This window comes from Tamandua tetradactyla, chromosome 2 (genome assembly GCF_023851605.1).
Source record: "Tamandua tetradactyla isolate mTamTet1 chromosome 2, mTamTet1.pri, whole genome shotgun sequence".
In the NCBI taxonomy this organism is placed as follows: domain Eukaryota; kingdom Metazoa; phylum Chordata; class Mammalia; order Pilosa; family Myrmecophagidae; genus Tamandua; species Tamandua tetradactyla.
The window spans coordinates 181558360-181571946 of NC_135328.1; the positions used below are offsets into that span (position 1 = coordinate 181558360).

Below are 13587 nucleotides of genomic sequence, written 5' to 3' on the forward strand. Positions count from 1 at the left end.
TATATTCCAAAAGAACTGTGTGATTTTTCCAATTTATATAGACATAAATCAGGGGAATATGTGTAGCAATGGATTTTAAGGGTGTGGGATAATGGTAGGAGGAATATAAGGCTGGATCAGGCTGAATTTATTGATATGGGCCCACTAAGCAGAGATTATGCATTCATTGTTATAGCTCAAGGGGTTAGGGAAGGTATTAACAGTTTGTTTGGATGGTTGGTTGAAACATGGATCAAAAGGTGGCCACCATTACCTGAGGTTGAAATGCCAGAACTGCCCTGGTGTGATGTAGATGAGGGAATCCAGAGGCGTAGAGAGATTGGAATGTTAGAGTGCATTTATCATGCAAAACCTGCTCTTAAACCCCAGGAATGTCTGGAGGATGCACATTTTACCAGAACAGTGAGAAAAATTTGTGAGACTAGCACCATCATCCCTAAAGAGCTCTGTGGTTGCACTTCTCTGTAGGTCAGATATTAGTGTAGGAACTGCTGTCACAGAGTTTGAATCCTTAAACACAATGGGGATGAGGGGATCCTAGGTTGGCAGAAGTCAGGTGGCAGCACTTAATCGCCAAAGACAGGGTGTATGTGGCTATTATAATAGACAGCAAACTCAAAGCAGGCATCAAAATTAAATGACTCACAGAGATTTGTGGTATTGGCTAGTAAATCATGGGGTACCTAGAAATACAATAGAAGAGTAGTCTACTAAATTCTTGTTTGAGCTGCATAAACAAAAGAGTTCTAGGTCAAGTGAACAGAAGTCTAACCTGAATTAAAAAAACACAGAGTCATGGCCCCTTAATCAATTTCCAGATTTGAAACAGTTTACAGACCAAGAGCCCCTCGAATGAAGGAGAGGCCAGGTCCCTTTGAGGGAGAACCCCATTACACTGCCACAAATTTATACTGCTAATTTTCCTCCAAACTTTCCCCAAAGAGACTGACAGCCTTTGACCAGAGTAACTGTGCATTGGAGAAATGGAAATGATCAGATATTTCAGGGATTATTAGACACTGCTTCAGAAGTGACATTAATCGCAGGGAACACAAAACGTAACTCTGGTCCACCAGTCAGAGTGGGGGCTTACCGAGGCCAGGTGATCAATGGAATTTTAGCTCAGGTCCATCTCACAGTGGGTTCAGTGGGCCCCAGATGCATTCTGTAGTTATTTCCCCAATCCCAGACTGTATAATTGGTAAGGACATCCTGAGCAACTGGCAGAATCCCCACATTGGCTCTCTAAATCATACAATGAGGACTATTATGGTGGGAAAGGCCAAGTGGAAGCCACTAGAACTGCCCCTACCAAGGAAAATAGTAAATCAGAAGCAATATCGGATTCCTGGAAGGATTGCAGAGATTACTGCCACTCTTAAGGACTTGAAGGATGCAGGGGTGGTGATTCCCACCACATCCCCATTCAACTCTCCCATTTGGCCTTGCAGAAAACAGATAGGTCTTGGAGGATGACAGTGGATTATCGTAAGCTCAATCAGGTGGTAACTTCAATTGCAGCTGCTCTTCCAGATGTGATATCATTGCTTGAGCAAATCAATACATCCCCTGGTACCTGGTATGCAGCTATTGATCTGGCAAATGCTTTTTTCTCAATAGCTATTAGTAAGGAGCACCAGAAATAGTTTGCTTTCAGCTGGAAAGGTCAGCAATATACCTTCACTGTCCTACCTCAGAGGTATATCAACTCTCCAGCCCTATGTCATAATCTCATCTGCAGGGACCGTGATCGTTGTGCCCTCCCACAAGACATCACACTGGCCCATTATATTGATGATATCATGTTTATTAGAACTAGTGAGTAAGAAGTAGCAATTACTGTAGATTTACTGGTAAGGCCATTTATGTGCCAGAGGGTAGGAGATAAACCCAACAAAAATGCAGGGGCCTTCCACCTCAGTGAAATTTTTAGGTGTCCAGAGGTGTGTGGCATGTCAAGATATCCCTTCTAAGGTGAATGATAAGTTGCTGCATCTGGCCCCTCCTATGACCAAAAAAGAGGCACAATACCTACTTGGTCTTTTTGGAGTTTCGCAAAAACTATTCCTCATTTGGGTGTGCTACTCTGGCCCATTTATCGAGTGTCCAGAAAATTTGCTAATTTTGAGTAGGGACCTGAACAAGAAGAGGCTCTGTGACTGGTGTAGGCTCCTGTACAAGTAGCTCTGCCACTTGGACTATATGATCCAGCAGGTCCAATGGTGCTGCAAGTGTCAGTGGCAAATAGAGATGCTGTTTGGAGCCTTAGGCAGGCCCCTATAGGACAATCACAATGCAGACACTTATGATTTTCGATCAAAGCCTTACACTTTGCTGCAGATAACTACTCTCCTTTTGAGAAACAGCTTTTGGCATGCTACTGGGCCTTAATAGAGACTGAATGCTTAACCTTGTGCCTCCAAGTTACCATGAGACCTTAGTTGCTGGGTGTTGTCTGACCCACCAAGCCATAAAGTTGAACACGTGCAGCACCACTCTATTGTAAAATGGAAATGATATATACGAGATAGGGCCAGAGCAGGTACTTAAGGCACAAACAAGTTACATGAAGAAGTGGCCCAAATGCCCATGGTCTCCACTCCTGCCACATTATCTTCTCTTTCCCAGACCAGATCTGTGGCCTCCTGGTGAGTTCCTTACAGTGAATTGACTGAGGAAGAGAAAACTCAGGCCTATTTTACTGATGGTTCAGCATGATATTCAGGTACCACCCGAAAGTGGACAGCTGCAGCATTACAACCCCTTTCTGGGGTGTCCTTGAAGGACAGTGGTGAGGGGAAATCCTCCCAGTGGGCAGAACTTCAAGCAGTGCATGTGATTGTTCATTTTGCTTGGAATGAAAATTGGCCATAAGTGCGTATGTATACTAACTCATGGGCTGTTGTTAATGGTTTGGCTGGATGGTCAGGGACTTAGAAAGACCATAATTGGAAAATTGATGACAAAGAGGCCTTGGGAAGAAGTATGTGGATAGACCTTTCTGAGTGGGCTAAAAACATGAACATATTTGTGTCCCATGTGAATGTACACCAGAGGGTGACTTCAGCAGGGGAAGGTTTTAACAATCAAGTGGATAAGAGGTCCTGTTCTGTGGATACCAGTCAGCCTCTTTCTCCAGCCACTCCTGTCTTTGCCCAATGGGCTCATGAACAAAGTGGTCATGGTGGTAGGGATGGAGGTTATGCATGGGCTCAGCAACATGGACTTCCACTCACCAAGGCTGACTTGTCTATAGCCACTGCTGAGTGCCCAATCTACCAGCAGCAGAGACCCACACTCAGCCCCCGATATGGCACCATCCCCCAATGTAACCAGCCAGCTACATGGTGGCAGGTTGATTACATTGGACCAATCCCTTCATGGAAGGGGCAGCAATTTGTTCTAACTGGAATAGACACATACTCTGGATATGGCTTTAATTTCCCTGCACAATTTGTTTCTGCCAAAACTACCATCCATGGGCTTACAGAATGCCTTATCCATCATCATGGTATTCCACATAGCATTGCTTCTGATCAAAGACATACTTCACAGCAAGTGTAGTGTGGGAATGGGCACATGCTCATGGAATTCTCTTGTCTTACCATGTTTCCCATCATCCAGAAGCAGCTGGATTGATAGAATAGTGGAATGGCCTTTTGAAAACTCAACTACTGTGCCAATTAGGTGGCAATACCTTGAAAGGCTGGGGTAATGTTCTCCAGGAAGCTGTATATTCTCTGAATCAGCATCCACTGTATGGTGCTGTTTCTCCCATAGCCAGGATCCATGGGTCCAGGAACCAAAGGGTGGAAATGGGAGTGTTACTACTCACTATTACCCCTCATGATCCACTAGGAAAATTTTTGCTTCCTGTCCTTGCGACCCTGAGCTCTGTTGGTCTACAGGTTTTAGTTCCAAAATGGGGAGTGCTTACTCCGGGATAAACAACAATGATTCCACTGAACTGGAAGTTATGACTGCCACCTCGTCACTTTGGGCTACTTATGCCACTGGAACAACAAGACAAGAAAGGGATTACATTATTTTCTGGGGTGATTGATCCTGACTATCAGGAGGAAGTAGGACTGCAACTACATAATGGAGGTAAAGTGAATTTTCCTGGAATATAGGAGATCCCCTAGGGTGTCTTTTAGTACACAATGCCTTGTGATTTAAATGAATGGAGAACTGCAAGAACCCAATCCAGGCAGGACTACCAATGGCTCTGAAACTTCAGGAATGAAGGTTTGGGTCACCCCAACAGGCAAAGAACCATGGCCAGCTGAAGTGTTTGCTGAGGGTAAAGGGAGCATGGAATGGGTAGTGGAAGAAGGTAGTGATAAATATGAACTTCGACCACGTGATCAGTTACAGAAACAAGTACTGTAATGCTGTTTTGTTCATGTTATACTATTTAAGTTGTAAGATATCAAGTTTAAGAGTGAGTGTTGCCAAGGATTTGTGCTCTATTCTGGAGAGATTTAATGTGTTTCCAGTTATATGCAGGACAGTTGAGTATTGTCAGGTAAAAGAAAAAATGTGTGCTTATTTGTTTTCATTTGGAAATTAAGTATGGTCTAAGGTGATATATATATATATATATATATATATATATATATATATATATACAAATGAAAGCATTGCACAAAGGAGCTTATTAGATTTGTACCTTTACAGGATAGCATCAAATTTGTTACCAACAGATTAGAAAATGTTTTAAATATACAAAATTAATATCTATTTGTGAAATTCATTCTGATGATTTTTTACCAACATTTCAAGTTTAATGGATTATATATATATATATATAGGGTGCCAAGTTGACAAGGGGTGGACTGTCATGGTTAGGGACAGGTGTCAACTTGGCCAAGTTGTGGTACCTGTTTGTCTCATTGGGGAAGTGCTGGCCTGCCTGTTGCAATGAGGACATTTCATAGAATTAGATCACCATCACGTAAGCTGTACCCACAGCTGATTCCATTTGTAATCAGCCAAAGGAGGGTGACTTCTGCAATAAGTGATGCTTAATGAAATTGCAGAAAATCTTTTAAAGAAGATTCAGAAGAGACAGGCTCTATTCCTGCATCGATGGCAAGCCTCTCCTGTGGAGTTTGTCCATGGGAATCATCATCTTCACAGACTGCCCTGCAGATTTTTGACTCTGCATTCCCACGGTCATGTGAGATGCTTTTATAAATTTTATATTTGCGAGTATTCCCTGTTGATTCTGTTTCTCTAGAGAATCATAACTAATACAACAGTGGTCCAAATGCCATGGTCAAGATGCGGATTTTTAAGTATAATGAAAACATCAGGAAATATGCAAAAGCAGAGACGCTTATGACTTTCACTCTTTCTGTACATGATATTGCATTTGCTCCAAATTTGGGGAGGTCTTTCCATAATCTGGCTATAGCAACCAAAGATGTGAGGATTTTTCCTTTAAAATCTGTGAGGAAAAAAATTAATTCCTCTGGTGGGCCAACAAAATTCTAAATCCATGTAGCAGCTCAGTTTGATAATCATAATTCCCAGGTCTGGTAAATGAGTTGGAATATAATGGAAACAGTACTAGCATCTTCAGAAGATGATAGCTATGTAAGGCTTGGGAAGCTAATCATGTGGACAACTGGAAATGTACTGGTATTTTGAAATGTAATAGGATCCCATGCAATAGGAGTTCTCAGTTGGGGAACTGAAACCCTTCCCTAGGTTCAAATATTCCAAATATACAAAATTCATTAAATGGATCCTCTGCTGGCAGAAAGCACAGCTGAGTACAAGCTAATGGGGAAACTTTGCAGTTTGCTTCTTGTGGAATGCACATGGGAATGGAGAATGAGCTCCTTTTCCCCTCCCTAGCACCGAGTGTCCTCTTCCGAGATACACCAGCAACCTGCTGGCTACTGAACACAGTCCAAAAGGATTTTGAACAACTGTATATTTCATTTTTTGTGTTAGCCAGTTTATTGCACCATTTGAAACTTTTGAAATATAAATGGAGAGCCTTGTTGTTGAGGCATTGCCACCAAAATGTTTTTTTTAATGTCCTTGAACATTCCTTAATCAGGAGTTTAAGCATGAAAAGGGTATCATCCTTGTAAATAATGGGGAGGAGGATAAATATCACTTGATTCCATTGGGAGAATATAGGCTTGTTTTTTTTAGTTTTCTGAAACAGTATGCTAAAAAGATGAGGTTTTATCATTTTAATTTGAAGACTGAATAAATAATTTTCATAAGATTGTCTAGAGTGCTAAATTGTTTACCTTTGTAGAATTGGTTTATATAAATACTGTTATTCAATACAGTTCTGTCATTTCCTTGTAATACTTGAAAAAATATTAGTAAAGAAGTGAAAGAAGTAGCAGTAGTAAAATGAAAGTAATTTGACTGTGCAATTTATAGCCAAGTTAAATATTTGGTATTGCTTCGTTTATAACTTGGTAGTAAAATGCTGGATTTTTTTTTGCACGGTCAGACACTGGGAAATGAACCCGGGTCTCCGGCATGGCAGGTGAGAATTCTGCCTGCTGAACCACCGTGGCCCACCCCCTTTTTAAGTTTTTAATTAGCAATCATTAAAAAAAAATGTTTCCAATATATACTTGTATATTTTTTATGATGTGATTCCATGGCTTAAAATTTCCTCCAAGTCAAAATTCGGAAACATACTATAATTTGAAATGCAGTTAAGACTTTGCTAAAATCATGCATGCAAATGGACTTCAACCTTCCATGACCCAGGATTTTCTTAGTTAGCTGTTTCTATTAATTCATATTCTCTGGAACTTGACCTTGATGACAAAGCTATAAATATTTAAGTTTACTAAAATATATATTATGGGTAAGTGATAAAATGCCAGAAGAATAACAATATGACATTCTTTGAACCCTTTTACTTATAAAAATTCTGTAGTTGTTCTAAAATTTTTGCAGAGGAACTACATAGTATGTTCAGTGATTATATTTCTTCAACAGTATGTTGCAATTGCTATTCATACTATGTGAAGTGTATTTGAGCTGGTTCTCAGTACCCTATATGCACAGAAAAAGGTGTGCCTGCAGCTGCTACAAATGAAAGCATTGCACAAAGGAGCTTATTAGATTTGTACCTTTACAGGATAGCATCAAATTTGTTACCAACAGATTAGAAAATGTTTTAAATATACAAAATTAATATCTATTTGTGAAATTCATTCTGATGATTTTTTACCAACATTTCAAGTTTAATGGATTATATTTCTTTCAAGTTTCTACACTTGCTAAGCAATCTTGATTTGAATAAGGGTCTTAATTTTTGCTATCATGTTCTGTTAGTTTTGGCATGAATATACTAAACTTTTTTTTCCAGCATGTGTTTTCTTCTCTTGGGTTCTCTTTGTATTTACTACTTTCTCTTTACTTCTTCTTTTTTCTTTTCTTCTGTTGTTGTTTTGTCTGGTTTTGGTATTTTGTTCCTGTCTTCATTGTTTTTGGTATTTCTTTCTCCCTCTGGATTCCCCAAGGGCTGGATCACAACACCCCAGTTCTGCCCAGCTCTCCTCCCCCTCCCCCAGCCCCTCCCTCTCCTCCATTGAATCAGGGTCTTCCTCCGAATCCACACAGAGCATGAGCTACATAACAATTTTATCTTAAAATACCTGCATTCTACACCCATTTTAGAACAAGCTACCACCCATGAATTGATACAGACTCTCATTTCTTGCCATTGCTTCTTCCAGGTAAAATGAACAACCAAATACACTGCTCGAATATATGCCCACTGGAAGGACCTCCCTTCACTACCAGAAAGGACTGTAGTAATTCAGGTACAGAAGGCAATGTATGGGGCCATGGGCACTTGGGCCACTTCCTCATACAACATACTTGTGCCTTAAAAACCTGCTCAATCCCAATGTCATATATGCCACTTTCATTTCAAATGTGCTGCTGCTGTGCAAACTCATGCCATGAAGCATTTTGCCTCTCTTTGATGATAGGAGGAGTCAGAATGAACAATTTACCCTTTACCTTAGACAGGATATCTCAACATATACCACACCATAGAACTTCTAAAAATTTCACGGATGAGGAAGACCTCCGAATTTTTGTTGATTTCATTTCTCACCCTCTGACATGCAAATGTCTTGCCAATATGCCTCCAGTAACCTTCTCACTGGATCCATTAGCATATTAGTGGGCCAGGGGTTGTCTTATGGGAGGGAAAGGGAATCAAGGTACCTGAGGACTCAATTATAACATAGGGCAGGATTTTTTATGTAACTCCGAGGCAGGGCATTGAAAAGTGTATTGCTGGTCTTTCTTGCTGAAAGAAAATTGCTTCTTATGGTCTCTTTATTTTAAAATTTTGTTAGAGAAATTGTAGATTTGTAGCAAATCATGCATAAAATTCAGGATTTCCATACATCACCATGGCATCCAAAACCTTCACTGGTGTGGAACTTTTGTTACAGTTGAAGATAGCACATTTTTATAATTGTACTATTAATTAAAGTCCATGGTTTAATTTGGGGGTCACTGCTTGTATGGTATGGTTCCATGGATTTAAAAAAAATTTTTATTCTGATCCCATATATGCAATCTAACATCTCCTTTTTCAATCATATCAGATATACATTTCAGTGTTGTTAATTATGTTCACAATGTCATCCCTGCTATTCATTACCAAAGCATTTTCATCAATCTAAATAGGAATGCTGTAAATTTTAAGTTTTAATTTCCCATTCCCCTATCCCCACCCCATTGCTTGGTAACCTATTTTCTAGATTCTGACTCTGTAAGTTTGCTTATTCCAATTGTTTCAAAACAGCTAGATCATATATTTGTCATTTTGTGTCTGGCTTAGTTCACTCAACATGTCTTCATCCATGTTTTCACATGTATTAGGACTTCATTCCTTTTTATGGCTGAATAATATTCCATTGTGTGTGTGTGTGTGTGTGCATGCGTGCATGTGTGTGTGTGTGTATACCACATTTTCTTTATCCTTTCATTGATTGATGGACACCTGTTGCTTCTATCTTCTGGCAACTGTGAATAATGCTGCTAAGGATATCAGTGTGAAAAACCCTGTTCAAGTCCCTGCTTTCAATTCTTTTAGGAATATAAATAGTAGTGGGATTGTGGGTTATATGGTAGCTCTATATTTAGCTTTATGAAGAACCACCAAACTGTCTTCCATAGAGGCTGCACCATATGTTCCCACAAGCAATGAGTGTTCCTCTTTCCCACATCCTCTCCAACACATTTTCCATTTTGGAGGTGGAGGGTGGGGTTGGGGGTGCATGGGCTGAGAATCCAACCTGAGTTTCCTGGCATGGCAGGGGAACAGTCTACCACTGTACCACTCACATACCCCTTCCATTTGCTTTTATAGCAACCATTCTAATGGGTATGAAGTGGTATCTCATTACAATGCAAATGCTATTTGCATTTCCTCGATGGGTAATGTGAGCATATATTTTAAGCAGTTTATTTAGATATATTTATATACCATACCATCCATCCAATGTATACAATCAATGCTATTAGTATAATTAAAGAGTTGTGCATTCATTACCACAATCAATTTTAATACATTTTCATTACTCCAAAAAAAAAAAAACCATTTGCCTTAGCAGTCACCTCTCAATCCCTCTATGCTTATCCAGCCCTTACATAACCACTAATTACATTATTAATTTATGTAATTACATAAATTACATAACTGCTAATTTAATTTATCTCTAGAAATGTATTTACAAGAGTAAAAACTGGAAGCAATCCAAATGTGAAACAACTAGGTGATCAAGTAAATGAATAGTGATCCTTTCACACAAGGAGCAATCTGCAGCTATTAAAAATAATTAGTACCTAAGAAGTATATTTATGATTAATTTAGGATTATCTTGTCAATTTTCATTAAAAATTCATTGAGATTTTTAATTGCTTTGAATTTATAGATGTGTATAAGGAGAACTGACATATGCAGGACATCAAGTGTTCCCTTTCCATCCATAAATGAGACTTTTTAAATTCAATAACAATTTGTTACATTATATATTTATATTGTTGTTATATATGTTAAATATGTATACACACAATCACATAATACATGTGTGTAAGTAACTTATTCCTAGTTTTTTGTTGCTTCTGTGCATATACATGTATTTTCTATTATTTGTTCTTATTGTGTATAAGATTGCACAGGTGAAAGGTACTCACCCTTTAGAACTGGAGCTTCCAATGCAATGTTGAATAGAAGTGCTGATAACAGGCATTTTCTCTTAACACTGACACTGAATAAATGATTCAAAAGCTTCACTATTAAGGATGATGTTCAGTCGCGCATCCTTATAGAACTCCTTCTTCAAGTTAAGGGATTTCCCTTTTGTATTCAGGTTCTTTAGAGAAACAGAATCAACAGGAAATATTCGTAAATATAAAATTTATAAAAGCGTCTCTTTTAACAGTGGGAATGTAGAGTCCAAAATCCATAGGGCAGGCTGTGAAGCTGATGATTTGAATTGATGGTCTGGATGAACTCCACAGGAGAGGCTCACCAGCCAAAGCAGGAAGAGAGCCTGTCTCTTCTGAATCCCCCTTAAAAGACTTCCAGTGATTAGATTAAGCATCACGCATTGCAGAAGACACTCCCCTTGGCTGATTACAAATGGAATCAGCTGTGGATGCAGCCAACATGATCATGATTTTATTCTATGAAATATCCTCGTAGCAACAGGCTAGCACTTACCCAACCAGCCAGACAAACCGGTACCACCACCTGGCCAAGTAGACACGTGAACCTGACCATGACAAACTTTATTCCTTTGAGATCATTTGAGATCCAATTCAAATGTTACACTTACATAAATAAAAATACATGCCCCCCAAACAATACTCATTTTGCAAGAACACATACAACCATAAAGAAAAATATTAAAGTAATCACTTTAGAATGACTGCCTATGGGGTGGAATTCAGGGGATGAATGGTTGTTAAAGGAAATATATAAACAAAACACAAGAGAGATTTTTGGTCTTTTTAAAATAAATATGTTTTTAATCTGTGTTTATGGGCTATGTTTGGATGAATTTCCCAGCGCTGTATGTTTTTTATTTACAGAACAATCATGTATAAAATACAGGATTCCCATACACCACCCCACAACCAATATTTACACTGGTGTGGAAAATTACTTAAAATTGATGACAACACTTTTTTGGGTAATTTTTCTATTTTGTTAACAATAGTTGCATCTGTTACAGTTGATGAAATATTATTAAAGTAATATGTATGGTTTTTACAAGTTATACATGTTCACAGTTTAGATAGGGATATTTTTCCTCATATTTTCAACCTATTGCTATTATTTTATATTTCTATGCATGTCTTTATTTTATTACTCATATACCCATACATTGGATAAAGGGAGTGTCAGTCACAAGGTTTCTACAATTGCATAGGTACATGATAAAAGCTTTTACAGTTATACAATCACTATCAATGATCAAGACTACTGGATTACAAATATTTCCTTCTAGTTATTCTAATACAACTAGAAACTAAAAAGAAATATCTATATAATGAATCAGTAGTCATACTCATTTGTTAAATCCCAATTTCTCAGTTACACCTCCTCCCTTTCATTTGATAAATATCTTGATTTTCAGGAAAATTTGGGCATGACCATCCTAACTTCCTCATGAGCTGAGTGTTTTTTGTTTCTGTATTTTGTTTCTGTAATCTCTTCCTGGCTTCTTACTGCTGCTTTCAGTTCATTCTCATTTTCTCCTCCACAAAAACACCCAGCTTTGATTTTCAAATCACCAGACTATACTATACAGTCCTTTCCTTTGTTCTAAACAACTACTCACACCTGAGTTACTCCCACTATTCTTTGAATATGTTAGCCCTTGAAATAAAACAGATAACAATCTTGCCCTCATGGAGTCTACAGCCTAATAGGAAGATACCAAGTTAGTAAGTAATATACATAATAAATTATGTATATTCATTAGGAGAACATCAGTAGATTTGAACTGGCAGAAGAAAGAATTAGAGAACTTGAAATGAGATCAATAGAGAATATGAAATCCCAAGAACAGAAAGACAAAAGAATAAAGAGGAAAAAAAGTGCCCCAGAGAAAACAGGACACCCTTAAGTGCTCCCATACATGCAGAATAGGGTTGCCAGAGAGGAAAGAGAGAAAGGAAAAAAAATATTCAAATAAATAGTGGCTAAAAACTTCCAAATTTTATTGAATAACACTAAACTACATGCATAGGAGGCTCAACAAACTCCAAGTGGGATAAAGGCAAATAGATCTAAAACCAGATACATAATACCAACAATGCTGAAAGTAAATGACAAGGAGAAAATTTTGAAAACAACAAGAGCAAATGACTTATTGCTTATAAAGGAACTCCAATGAGATTAGCAATTGACTTCTCAGCAGAAACAATGGACGTCAGAAGGCAGTGAACTGACATATTGAAAGTGCTCAAAGAAAAAAACTGTCAATCTAGAATCTTATATCCAGCAAATAAATAAAAACATTCCTAGCTAAATAAAAATAGGGAATTTATTGCTTGCAGACCCACCTTACAAGAAGTATTAAAAGAAATGTATGAAAGGAAAGATCCCACACAGTAATTCAAATCCTCATGAAAAAAAATAAAGAGTACTAAAAAAAGTATTAATGTAATTATAAAAGGCAGAGTACAAGCATATTTTCTCTCTTCTTCTTTTTATTGATTTCAAAAGCAACTATATATACAAAAAACTGCAAAAAATAATATTTATATAATATATCATTGAACCTACAGCATGTATTTGTTATATATTTGCTGATAACAATACAAAAGTGGTAGGTGAGATCAAAGGTGGATTGGGCCATGACTACAAATGGTAAAATACTAATTCTAACAAAGTATTGTTATATTCATAATGTGAATAGACTTAATATGGATAACAATACTAACAAAAAAATGAGTCAGAAGAATAGATATAGAGGTAAAATTACTATATCTCACTGGAATTAAGCTGCTATAAATATGAAGCTGATTCTGATGCATCAAGATTTATATAGCAAGCCTTAGAGCAACCCCTAAACAAAATATAGTGAAAAACAATTAAAGAAATACAAACGCTTCATTAGAAAATATTCACTTTATGCCAAAAAAAAAAAAAACACTCAAAGAGGTACAAGGAGAAAAAGGCATTAGATATATGGATAACAAAATATAAAATGGGAGTGGGCCACAGTGGCTCAGCCGGCAGAGTTCTCGCCTGCCATGTGGGAGACCCGGGTTCGATTCTCGGTGTCTGCCCATGTTAAAAATATATATATATATTTTAAAATATATATAATATATATATATAATGGAAGGAGTTCAACCCAACTATATGAATAATAATGTTCAATGTGAATGGATTAAATAGTCTAATCAAAAGGCAGAGACTGTTAAATTATATAATAAAATGAGATCCAGTTATGCTATCTAGAAGAGGCACACTTTAGATTTAAAGGTACAAACAGACTGAAAGTTGAAGGATGGAAATACAGGAAATATATATATATATATATATATATATATTAT

At 37.6% G+C, this 13587-nt stretch overlaps 1 pseudogene; it reads left to right on the forward strand.

Moving 5' to 3' along the window:
- Positions 1-13587, forward strand: part of LOC143658121 (nucleoporin SEH1-like) — a 36732-nt pseudogene that overhangs the window by 7354 nt on the left and 15791 nt on the right.